The 12,668-nt window shown below is 39.9% G+C and overlaps 1 long non-coding RNA gene across 5 annotated transcripts in view; it reads left to right on the plus strand.

Annotated features, from left to right (window-relative positions):
* LOC122789180 overlaps nucleotides 1-12,668 on the plus strand; it is a 584,349-nt gene that overhangs the window by 407,984 nt on the left and 163,697 nt on the right. The window contains exon 1 of one of the 5 annotated variants that reach the window (XR_006362780.1): nucleotides 3,711-3,890. The exons of 1 other annotated variant lie outside the window; for it this stretch is intronic. This is a non-coding gene — a long non-coding RNA (uncharacterized LOC122789180). Of the gene's footprint in view, nucleotides 1-3,710; nucleotides 3,891-4,317; nucleotides 4,439-5,545; nucleotides 5,632-12,668 lie in introns of those variants that run through there. 3 more of the 5 variants (XR_006362779.1, XR_006362786.1, XR_006362785.1) reach the window with 3 other exon arrangements.

Below are 12,668 nucleotides of genomic sequence, written 5' to 3' on the forward strand. Positions count from 1 at the left end.
CGCAGGTAAAGGCCAACACGGAAGGACTGTGGCTGACCAAGTTCGCAGATGACTGCAAACTGGGTGCCATAATCAACTCTCCAGCCGACACAAGCATCCTCCAAAAGGGCCTCATAGAAACAGACAACTGGTGCCAGAGCCATGGCCTCAAGCTAAACGCCAAAAAGTGTATAGTCATCCCCTTTGGCAAAAACAAAGTGCCCACAAATTACCACATAGGTGGTAATCCATTAAGTACAGAAGAATTAATTAGGGACCTGGGGACCCAAGTTGATAGCAATCTCTCATTTGACAACCACGTGGCCAAAGTGGTTAGAAAAACATTTTATATAGCCCACCTAATCATGAAGGGATTCACATCTAGATCAGGGGAGGTCATCGTGCCTCTTTACTCATCCCTCATCAGGCCCATAATTGAGTACAATGCCCCTTTTGGGATGTTCCTTACCAGACACCTGCAACAACTGGAAAGACCCCAAAAGTACCTCACCAAGAGGATCAAAGGGCTCAAACAGATGCCATATGCTGCCCGGTTAAAGAAACTCCAGCTCTACTCAGTGGCATACCGCCTGCTCAGAGGCAATCTGTGCCTGACGTATAAAGCCATGTCCAACCCGGAATTAATGGACATGCTGGACCTCAGAAAATCCAAATCCCATCGAGCTACGCGCTCGAGAGACTTGAACCTCAGCACTGAAATAAATAGGACATGCTGGAGGGACAGATTCATAAGCCAGAGGCTCCCTTCACTCTGGAATAAAATCCCAGTCCAGGTTAGGCAGAGTCCCTCATTGACTCTCTTCAAGAGGAATCTTGATGAGTGGATGGGAGATCGTAGGTTTACCCCCGGTATCACTTCTGTGTCACTGTTAGACAGAGGCACAGTATACTAACCTCGAAAAAGGGCATAGCAAAATTAATTTAAAATGGGTGGCGAAAGCCAAACACACTCTGGCAAGGCTTATAAATGCCCTAGGGCAGATAGCCTAGTATGAACCTATGATCCGACCACATACGAGGCAGAAATCTATAAACAGTTGAGAGACGTGTATGCGCAGATATATATTACCATGGAACAGCGTTAACTACAAGAAACTCCCTTATTTTATGAAGTCCACGTTTTATTTTTTTTAACTGATACCAATGATAAAGGATACTGAATTGTATTAAATCATCAAAATAAAATTTCATAAGTGTGAACTAACACATTTTAAGCATGATGTGAGTTTAACAGAAGTTTTCTTAGTACGTTGTTTGATGCTATGCTGTGTTTTTTGCCTGTTCCGTGTTCTGGAGATTGAAGATTAAAAGCTATGCCATGGAACACTTGTTTATGCGACTCAGTACATCTGTGACCAAGAGTATAAACAGGCTTACTCTTTATACTCTCCTGAGTACATTTTTTTTTCTGAGCATAATATCGACATAGCTTTTTTTAGGTCCTATAATGTCTACAGCCGTCTAAATGGATACATTTAACAAAAGCTGCATTATCGCTAATCTGAAAAAAAAAACATATATTTTAAATAATTTTAAGGAGAACAACTGAAAATGCTACTTAAATTTATTTAGTGCTGGGGGCAGCATTTTGAGAGCGTGTCATTTTTTAGTGAGAGATGTCAAAGAGTGGTAGCACTAAAACGTTGTGACTACAAAATGAAATGTACACCCCCCTGTAGGTGACTTTGAAAAGTGAATGCTTAACAGTATTTAAGGTGCTTATAGATCGGAAGCGAAAGGATACGTGACCCGAAGTGAAAAAAATTGGGTTGAATTGCATAACTTACTCCTTTTGGATGCGTGCCGGTCTGCAGCCTTAAATTAGTGCGTCCCCCCCTACTTTTTCAGTACTGAGAATTATGGGAAAATAATATGCAGACACGGGGCAAATATAACGCAGCATCACCTGTAAAATGCATTGCGCTTGCGCTATAACCAAACTCCGCCTACCACTTGGAGCAAAGGCGCCTGTCATTACAGACGCTCCCCCTGTCACTATCAAACCCGGTGGAGTAGCTGAGTAGGTGAAAGAAAGAGAAGTGACCTCTGTACAAAAGGATGCCTCTCAAGTGTATGTCATTACAAGGACTGAACCTTAGTCGGCGTCTTAAAAAGTTCATGTTCCTCGAAGTTGTATATTGAAAGGGTCTGTCACATATCCAGTTTTAGGAACATTTAGCCATCATATGACCTTCCTCGTTGAAATTGTTAGTAAGTTATTAGTATGTGTTCCACTGTTCCACATTGAGGGCAGGGCTAGTGTTCCTCGTTTTGGAGATGGGAGGTTGAGGGGGTATGGTGATATGCTCAAAAGTGATACCTGCGTATTTAAGTTAAGTTACAAAATGGCAATTGTTTTTTTTTAAGTACACCATCATGCGCGTGTATGTGGACCAACCGTAACATTTCGTAATTTCAGTATCGGCAACTAAGTTCTCTTTGCCAAATTGCCGGTTTATGTTTACGTTTAAACATGCCCATAACGATACATCTGTTTTAAAGTTTGTACATTGTAAAAAGAAATCCATAGCAATACGTACCGACACGCACACCCACTGGTCTTTACGTTGCGCTTCGGCCCATCCCCTTTGTTGTGCCAAAGGACGCTAGCCCCCTTTCCCAATTTCTGCTCTAGTAATACATTCACGACAATTCTTAACATACTACAATATGTAAATTTCACCTTTTAGTTTAGTTGTGTTATTCGTACGGTTACCACCTGTCCCACTTTCCGAGGGACAGTCCACTCTCCTTGGGCAGTTGTGTCCTGCAAAAAACTTGTAAAAATGGCAAATGTCCTGAGATATTAGGGCAAAATTATTTTCTATATTTATGTAATAGTTGCGTAAAACAGTTATTCTGTATCTGAAACACCTAAATGTTATAATAAACAGAATAAGCAACTACATGCTACAAGAATAAGCTTTTATTTAGGCAAAAAGTGAAGTTCTGTCCCTTGTCCTGGCCGTGGGTATGTTTTGGCCTGCAAAATCTGATGTTTGTACCACAATTGTCCCACTTTGGGCATTTGAAAAGGTGGCAACCCTATTTTTGTAAATATCGGAATGCTTGAGAGTTGCGGTAGGTTGTCAAATTAGACTAACTGTATCCCCACAGACCACAGTCACTAGTCTAGAGTGGAAATACCACAGAGAAACTTAACGATTTGTTTACTTGGCAGGATACTATACAAAAGTATCAACCATTGTTTACTTCGTTAGATAGGACACTTCATCCGTTTTGGAAGGAATAATGTATTGTTTATTGCTGATAACATTTATGTCTCTTTTCGAAGCTAGCAGGATTTTTTCCACACCTGTTTTATTTTTCTCCTGGAGGGGGTGTGTGCTTTAGACACTTTTTAAAATTTTATTATTCTATAGACTGTGCCCCACCCCCATACAACCTCTACCTTCAGAAGCGTACTTCCAACTCTTAGCTGTCAATCAACTCACGGCTTGGCTGTCATTAACGTCACGATCCTTTAGATGCGCCCACTTAAAGGAACCGACAGGGGTGGAGAGTACAGCACCCCTTAAATATTACACGGGTTAAGTATAGTGAAAATAATACTGCTGACAATAACAACCGCATGTAAAACTTGAGGGGAAATTCTAGGACAGCATTATACATAATTCAACGGCCATCGCTGGTGTGTTATCAACACACACAGTCCCCCACTTTATTCCTTAAAGCCCGCTCCCCCATGGAGTTGGAGCTAGCTTTCCTAGTGCAACACTGGCCATTACAAGAAAATGGTGAAAAATAACACACGAGAAGCTTCAACGTGTATTACTATTTAGTTATAATTTGCAGTTGTCTTAATGCACCCTTTTCTCCTTTCCAGTAAAACGCTTGGCAGGACGATTGAGCACAAACGTTAGTGTCACGTGAGTTTTGGGCGATTAAGACAGGATGCATAGTATGGACGTTTACATTTTTTGCACAGTTATTTCACAAGTTTAATTTTGCTTCTGCTGAAATGTTGCGTCGAGTGAACTGGATGTGCACCTCTCATTTCAGATTTTCGCCCCATACTTTTGGTCTATTTTTATAACATTTTTAATTTTCTGGCAATTTGTGGCAAATCACTGAGGACTTGAGTAACTAAATAATGGCCGCCGTTTGAATTTCAAACTTCATATTCTTCAGAAAATGCATGTGAACACAAACTCTTCTCAACTTTCTAAGTTTATAAGTGCAGTATTTAAAAATGAGTCCCTACTTTTTGGGGTAATCTACCAGTGTAGTACCTCGCAGGATGCGCAGTAGCAAATCCCGCTCCAAACACGCTTCTAGCTGTGCGGAGGCAGTATCGGTATGAATATTCGGAACTTTTCCGTTATCAGGGCAACAGTTGGAAAGCGTTAAGTCCACAATGATCGCGCAGCTGTTAGCCCATAGGGTCCATTTCAGTGTCACCCTATGACTTGAACAGGTATTTCTGTTTATACCATATGTTACAATAGTTAAGATATTCACTAGACCGTTGTAAGTATAGAATATTTATTTAGTCATTCGAGCACCAATGTAGCAATGTAATATAATATACCAAATAGCCACAAATAAATGACGTTGAGCAAACACGCAAATAAAAAAAAATGCATCATATAAGCAGCGCCTTTTTGGCCTTTGTGCCGGTATTATTTTAGCCTTTTGTGTAGACGTTGGCTTTGTATTAGAAAGCGCAGAATGGTGTAATGTTTTTGGAAAATATATTTCAATAAAAATTTATTATGGAAAAAAAAAAAAAGAAAGCGCAGAATGGGCTTGCCCACTTAATTGACAGTGCAAACCCGTGTGACGTGACATGGCAGTCATGCTGATTGACAAGCCGTGCAGGTTTACAAGTGACATCCTGAATATCATTGTATGATGGTAGTGTGCCATTCTGAAAAAAAAAAGGTCATTGTGGGGGAGTTATTCTTTTTTTGTCCTTTTATTACACAATGTAAGAAAAAGTTACTTCACCAAAGTAAGTTTCTTCGCTATAGTTTTGTATAGTACTCAGTTTGGCAGGGTAGCAGGCCCCAGCACCCCTCCCCATGTTTCGTAACAATAACTTTTGCAAGGATAGGCCCCCCTGCACCCCCCACCCATGTGCACACTACCACTACCTAAATACACCAGCTCCAAGTTAGCAGTGCTGTGAGAAAGTTGCTAAAGCAGGTGTGGACTCAGTGGCTACAGAAGCTGCTTATATGATGTATACTCTCTCTTATGTTAAGCACTGTGCATGCCACGTCACAGAAGTAGCGTCTGCTGTTTTCTACTAAGAACTACAAGTGCTTATGCTCCTTCCTTATGTATTGCATTCAGGTCCTACTCAGAAACTTGGTTGAACAATTAAGTAATTGCAAAATATATACTATACAGTTACAGCAGCGCGCAGATTCAACAATTTTGCACGGACTACAAAAAACTGCTTTGATATTAAAGTTTGTTGAGGGGGGGGGGGTCTTCTCATGTTTATTCAGACGTACACTAACAATTAACGTCATGCGCAGGATGTTGGGCGGGGTTTGGAGGTCCGTGCTACTGCGCATCTGGTGTATTCGTGTTGTAATAAAAAGATGATACTGAAGTTGAGAGTTACGCAAGACTTAAATCTGCAAGAAAGACCCCAAAATAGTAAGTTTTAATTATTACTCTTACAAACTTAGTTTATAGAGTAAACAGGATTTGTGTTAGCATGCATTTTCGAAAGGGTATACAGTCTTAAACTAAAATGTTTGCCATTATTTTCACAGTGATTTGTCAGAAAATCAAAATTTTATGACGAACAGGCAAAAATAATAAATAAGGAGCAAAAATCTGGACAGCTGAGAGGAATGAGATTTCATAATGAGAATATGTATGGAAGCCAATCTGGTGGTCCTCTGCCATAAACAAACTCTACAACAGAAGAAAGAAACTGTTGCAAAAAAGAGTAAAATCCCATGACTGGAGGAACTCCCTGGTCAACCTCAGTAAGAAGCTGAGATCCCTCATAAAATCCTCCAATGCTAGTTACGAAAACAAAATTGCCATTGACTCTAAAGACAACCACAAAGCATTCTATAGCTATGTCAAGAATCTAAATGGGAACACTCAGATCTGCTCTGAGATACAGCACAATGGCACTAAATATACAGAACCAACTGATATTGCCAACATCCTAGCAGATAGGTTCAGTGCTAACTTTACCCCCCTCTCACCCCCTAGAGGGCCCATCTCTATACCAGAAGAATGCAAAGTTCCTATAATCACGGCTGCACAGGTAAAAAAACACACTCTCCAAAGCCAAGAACACAGCATCCATGGGACCTGACAATATCCCAGGCTGCGTTCTACACGAACTACAGAATGAACTGGCACCCCACCTAAGTACCATGTTCAATAATTGCCTCACCTCAGGCTTTGTAACCACTGAATGGCGCACTGCGACGGTTATCCCACTCCACAAAGGGGGAGCCACGACGGACCCCGGGAACTACCACCCCATTAGCCTGACGAGCCTGGTCTGCAAGGCCATGGAACGTATCATCGTGGAACTCATAAACAAAGACATTGGTAATCTCCAAACTCTGGACCCTACCCAGTTTGGATTTGTAAAAGGCAGATTATGTCTCCTAAACCTGATTGACTTCTTTGAAGCAGTCACCAAAGCCATAGATGAGGGTAAAATGCTTCACACAGCTTATCTAGATCTCGCCAAGGCTTTTGACACCATCCCCCACTCTGGAATTATAGATAAGCTCATTAAACTAGGTATAAATCCCTATGTCACAAGATGAGTTGCCAATTTGCTCACGGACAGAACCCACACTGTGAAAGTAGCGGATTCCAAATCTGACATCAGACCAGTGACAAGTGGAGTACCACAGGGTTCAGTCCTGGGTCCTCTCCTGTTTGGTATCTACTTCTCTGAAGTGCGGGCCAACACAGAAGGTCTTTGGCTAACAAAGTTTGCAGATGACTGCAAACTAGGAGCCATAATCGAAACTCCTAACGTTGTGGACAAACTACAAAAGGGCCTCACTGAGACAGATACCTGGTGTCAAAGCCATGGCCTGAAGCTCAATGCCAAAAAGTGTATTGTCATCCCCTTTGGTAAAAACTCTGTACCCATGAACTACCACATAGCTGGTAGTCTACTTAATGCCGAAAATGTGATGAGACCTTGGGACATAGGTGGACAGTAGTCTCTCCTTTGATAATCACATCGCGCCAGTGGTCAAGAAATCCTTCTATGTGGCTCACCTCATCACAAAATTTTTCTCAGCAAGAAAAAAAAGAGGTCATTGTTCCCCTCTACTCATCACTCATTAGACCCATTATAGAGTACAACGCCCCTTTTGGTGTGTACCTCACAAGACATCTACAACAACTGGAGAGTCCACAGAAATACCTCACAAAGAGGATTACTGGCCTCAAACAGATGCCCTATGCAGACCGTCTAAAAAAACTACAGCTTTACTCCATCGCATATCGCCTACTCAGGGGCGACCTCTGCCTAACATACAAAGCTATGTCAAACCCAGAGTTGTTGGGCATGCTCCACTTAAAGAAATCCCAATCCCTCCAAGCTACACGCTCTAGGGACCTAAACCTTGTCACCACAATAAACAGAACATGCTGGAGAGATAGATTCCTGTCCCAGAGACTTCCCTTACTCTGGAACAGACTACCTATCTATGTCAAACAGAGCTCCTCATTAGCACTCTTCAAGAATAATCTTGATGATTGGATGGGAAATTCACCCCGGGGATCACTTCTGTGGCTCTGCTCGACAGGGGCACAGGAAAATAAATTTCTTGGGTGGCAAAAGCCAGGGTACATTTTTTGGCTAGGCTTGTATGGGCCCTAGGGCCGATAGCCTAGTACCTACCTATGAATTTGCGGTTCATTCGGATTAGTACTGGATTCACTCCATACCATGCAGAAAAGTAAATATTTGGGGGCAAGTCTGTCTCAGATGTATCTAATTATGAAGAACCTGTGATTGTGTAGGAGTCACTTGACAATTGCTTCAGTTGATGCACGTTTCCCAAAGGATTTTTATCACATTTTTCTGTTAAGCGTTGTGAGAGCAACCGTCCTCTCAGTTATGTAACCATCCTCAGGACATCGACAAGCATGGGTCCCCACAAATTATCTATGGTATGACCCCATTTATTCTCCTTAGTGGTACTGTATATAATTCAAGATCATGGGATGGGTAAAGATAATCTTTAACCAAATGGGATAGGTTAATTTGAGAACAAACGGCTTTAAATGGCCCACAAGCATACCTCTTAACTGTCCAGATTTTTTCCTAATATTTTTGGACTGTTCCTGCATAGAATTTGTGATTTTCCAGCAAGTCACTGGGATGATCTGAGGAGTGAAGTCACTAAATAATGATGTACATTTGTGTTTCAGACTTCATACCCTTCAGAATAATGCATGCAAAGACAAATCATGTTATTGTAGCAACTTTCTAAGGTTATAAGAGCAATATTTAAAATTTGCCCCTATTCTGGGGCCTTTGTCCCCCCTCCCCCCATTCTGTCAGGCTTTGGCCAGCCTTTTTGTGCTAAGAGGTTGAGAGGTATGCCCACAAGGGCCGCTAGCCTAGTACTTACCTTTGAATCTATAAAGGAGGACTGCTGTAATAGAGAACACCGGATCCTGCATAGTCTGCAATCATAATGCAGACACCACGCCGGTGTTACCCCTTAAAAGTTTATGGAACGCATAGTTCTTACCCAGTCGGAGACAAAATTCAATAGAATCAGGGACAGCTAAAAATCTGAGTCAGAATAATGGACGTTCCTGAAAATGGGAGACAGTTGTGAGGATGGAACAGCACTTTTTTTATCAACATGCATTTTCTGAACAAAAGAAATTTGAAACTCTAATATGCTGTCATTACTGACTCACATCAGCAATTTACCAAAATAAAAAATTAAGAGGGAGAAGGTAGAAATATGAGGCAGTATCTGGGACATGGCAAATTAAATACAACCACAGGGTTTACATCAAAATGCATTTTCTAAATAAGTAATATGAAACTCAAATGTGTGACATGGTTGACTGTAATCCCCAGTAATCTACCCCTCCCCCCCAAAAATTTAGGAAGCCAGGTAAAAAAGATGCAAAAATCAATAGATGATCTGTAAAATCAAATAGGTGTAAAAACTTTGTTAGTTTTATGTTCAGTGTAAGAGGTGAGAAGTATTAAGTGCTTGACTTAAGGGTATATATGGTGGGTCTATATTGTAAAGTCGAATGCTTACCTTATCAAATCCCTAAATGTTGACCCGTCCTCATCAAACTGCGAAAACATTGATCGTCCAGAAGACCGAAACCGGAAACGTCATGGTTGGTCTTCAGCGGTATAGCTCCGTAAGGTAAGTGTGTGATAGTTGCAGACCTTAGGGTGCGGGTTAAGGTAAGTGCATAGATGGTAATGTATGTTAGATTTAGTGTAGGGTTTTGTTAAGTGTATGTGTGTGGATTATTTATTTTGTTTGGGTTTAGCTTTTTAAGGTAAGTGTGTGATAGTTACGGACCTTAGGGTTAGGGCGCGGGTTAAGTTAAGTGTATACATGGTGGTATATGTAAGATTTAGTGTAGGGTTAGAAGTAGGGTTTAGTTTAGGGTTAGAAGTAGGGTTTTGGTTAGTGCATGTATGTGGTTTATTTAGTTTGTTTGTGTAGATAGTATGTAGTGGGCGGTGGGGTGGGACAAGTATGACAGTTCGACTTTTTGAATTTCGTGGTTTAGGGCGTTCAGTGTTTATGCGGTTCGATGAGGACGGGTTGACGTTTAGGTATTCGATAAGGTAAGCGTTCGAGTTTATAATATAGACCCGTGTATGGCAGATAGCATGATAGTCATTTTTTACTGTGCTGATAGTTTAGAATATTAGGGTAGCAATGCACAGCTGTCAAACTACCCAATTGTGGTAACATTCTAAGCAGTATGCAAACACACTACAACAATCCAGTGCTCTTAGTTATCGCCGGGAGACAAATGAGGTGAGTCAGTCTTCACAATCTTCCCTTCTTTGAGTTTAAAAAGTCCATGGTTCATGCTGTTCTACATTGAAAGGGCCTATCACACACTCCTTGTGGATAGATTTGTAGGTACTTACTAGGCTACTGATATGTGATGATCTTAAAGCTTAGCCTTACATTCCCATGGCAATTTCTAGCCCTTACAAATTTGTGTGCAAGTAATCCAGATATGGTCAGAACAATGGTGCTAAACCAGAGGTGAATTTGTGGCTACCCATCCAGACATCCAAATCGTTTTAATAGGATAAGAGAAGTAATTTGCTTTATGTGGTTAGAAGACAGTTCTATAGAAGCAGAATTCTGTGTGATATATGCCTGTCCCTCCATGTTCTATTTGTGTATGGAAGAGACAGCTCCCTTGAGTAGGTGTTTATGCCATCATTAGACTTGTGAACATGTAATAGGCCTGACAAGATAGGGTCTGTTGAGGTTCTATATGTGAGACAGAGGTCTCCTCTCAGTACCCTGTTTTATACTGAGAATAGGGACACAGTTTTGAGATTGTCAGCATAGTTTTTTTGATTTAGGCCTTTGCTTTTCTTAGTGAAGAAGCTTTGTGGTCAACATTTGTGATGATATATTTTAAGTAATATCTGTGATAAACGATATTAAATAATACTAATTCATTTAATCATACAGTGAGTTTTCAAGGTGGAGTTGTTTTTTAGTGTTCCAAATGTTGCCCATTTGTCCCAAATTGGGAGAGGTAGTATTTCATATTTTGGAGACAGAAAATTGAGACATAATGGTTTGGGATACAGACAGACAAAAAATGTGTGGAAGTTCCCAGATTCCCTGGTAGCTCTTCCATAGTTGGCATGAATACCACCTTGGATTTGCCCAGAAAGTAGGGCATAAGCTTTAACAGGACTAACTTGATTAACAAAATTCCAAGCGGTACCCCATAATTCTATTTAAAATCTGTACACACACTTGAGAACTGCAGTGTCACACTCAAGACTACACATTCATTTCAAGTTAATGATTCTGAATAGGTGATTAAAATACTAAAAATCTTTATAAAGTATAACTAGTTAGATGTGTACATTGTTGTGTAGCAGCACCCCCCCTAAAAAGGTACTTGAATGAGTACAGCAAGTATTCCTGTCTGCAACCACAAACAATTCAAAACTCAACTCCAGAGCCATTTAAAACAGTATTCCTGCTCACTAACAACTGCCTAGCCTCTAAATTTTTTTCATTCATACCCTGTCAGTCTAGACTGCCTCACCTTAGACCATCAGTTCCTCTGCATCCTTCATCAGTACATACACTACCACATGCATCTTATATAGCAATAAAAATGTAATCGCTCATTTAAGGCAGAAGTTATTTGAGTCTCTTCTAAAATTGTCCCTTAGCTTATGTAAGAAGTGATAAAAACGTTAGAATACTGGAATGAGACTGGAACAAATGTCTTTATTATTTAATTACCCAGAACTGTGCTGAAAAAGGTGCCAGTTTCTCTTTTATGTGCCAAATCTTGTACATTTCAGAATAAAAGTCTGCATACACTGTAGCTTGTTTAAGAATGTTTTATTATGTACAGTGGCGGTAGGTGTCAACAATATCTGAATTAAATCTTAATGTCCATAGCTTGTGCACTCATTATACTGTCCATAAAGTCTGTACCCAGAATGTCAAATGTTACTGTATCCAATAACAGTGCTGATAATTATGTCCATAGCTTCTGCAGTTGTATTCCTTTCCTCCTGAATAATATAATGAATATTCTGGAATCCTGGATATTTGACCTGACTTCTGCACTCACACCCAATTGTCTGTGCCAAACTTCTGAGAACTGCACTGCAATGACATTCTGCATATCAGTCCAAACTAACTATGTCTGAAGAATCTCCTAATAATACCAAAACTTTGTACATTTCTACATGCCTGTTTAACCTTTGGTTTCCAAGCTTGTACCATCTAAACAAGATTTGCTTGATTGCACTTAATGTATTGCACATTTTGTAAGCACATTTTATTATCAGTATTCTTGAGTGAAGGTTATTTTTACTGATTGAAAGTACATTCACTGAAACTTTATGCAAAATGCAAAGGGCTGCTTTAATATGATTGCATTTCTAGACTTATGCAAAGAAACTACTGTTTTTTTTTGTCTAACAAACTACATTTAAATAATACCTGATGTTACAGTTTCACCTGTGATACCTGAACACAGGTATCCATTTCTGTAGTTATGTTAAATATGAAATATAAAGTGAAGACACAGGCTTAACCTTACATTTTCAGGCCTCTGCAAGGTCTATTTTACTAACTGAATTTATGTAGGATTTAACAATTGTCTCTGGAATTACTGAAATGGGAATTAATTTATACATTTATTAATATGGTCTGCAAAGAATACTTTAATGATCACTAGAACTAATAAAATATTTTTTTAATCCGGCAAATAAACTCGCAATTTTAATATTGACTACTAGGTGTTACTTGAACATTTATGGTCTGTTTAGATTGACGTCTGTCAACTTTATGATTTAATTAAAGTGTTATAACTGGTAAACTCTCTTTTGTACACCTATAGTATATGTATTTTGAAGCATAAGTACTGTATACTGTATTAACTTGTTTCTCCAAATGTTCAGCTAGATTTGTTACTAATAA

Source organism: Protopterus annectens, chromosome 14.part0 (genome assembly GCF_019279795.1).
Source record: "Protopterus annectens isolate FY-2018-M chromosome 14.part0, PAN1.0, whole genome shotgun sequence".
In the NCBI taxonomy this organism is placed as follows: Eukaryota; Metazoa; Chordata; order Ceratodontiformes; family Protopteridae; genus Protopterus; species Protopterus annectens.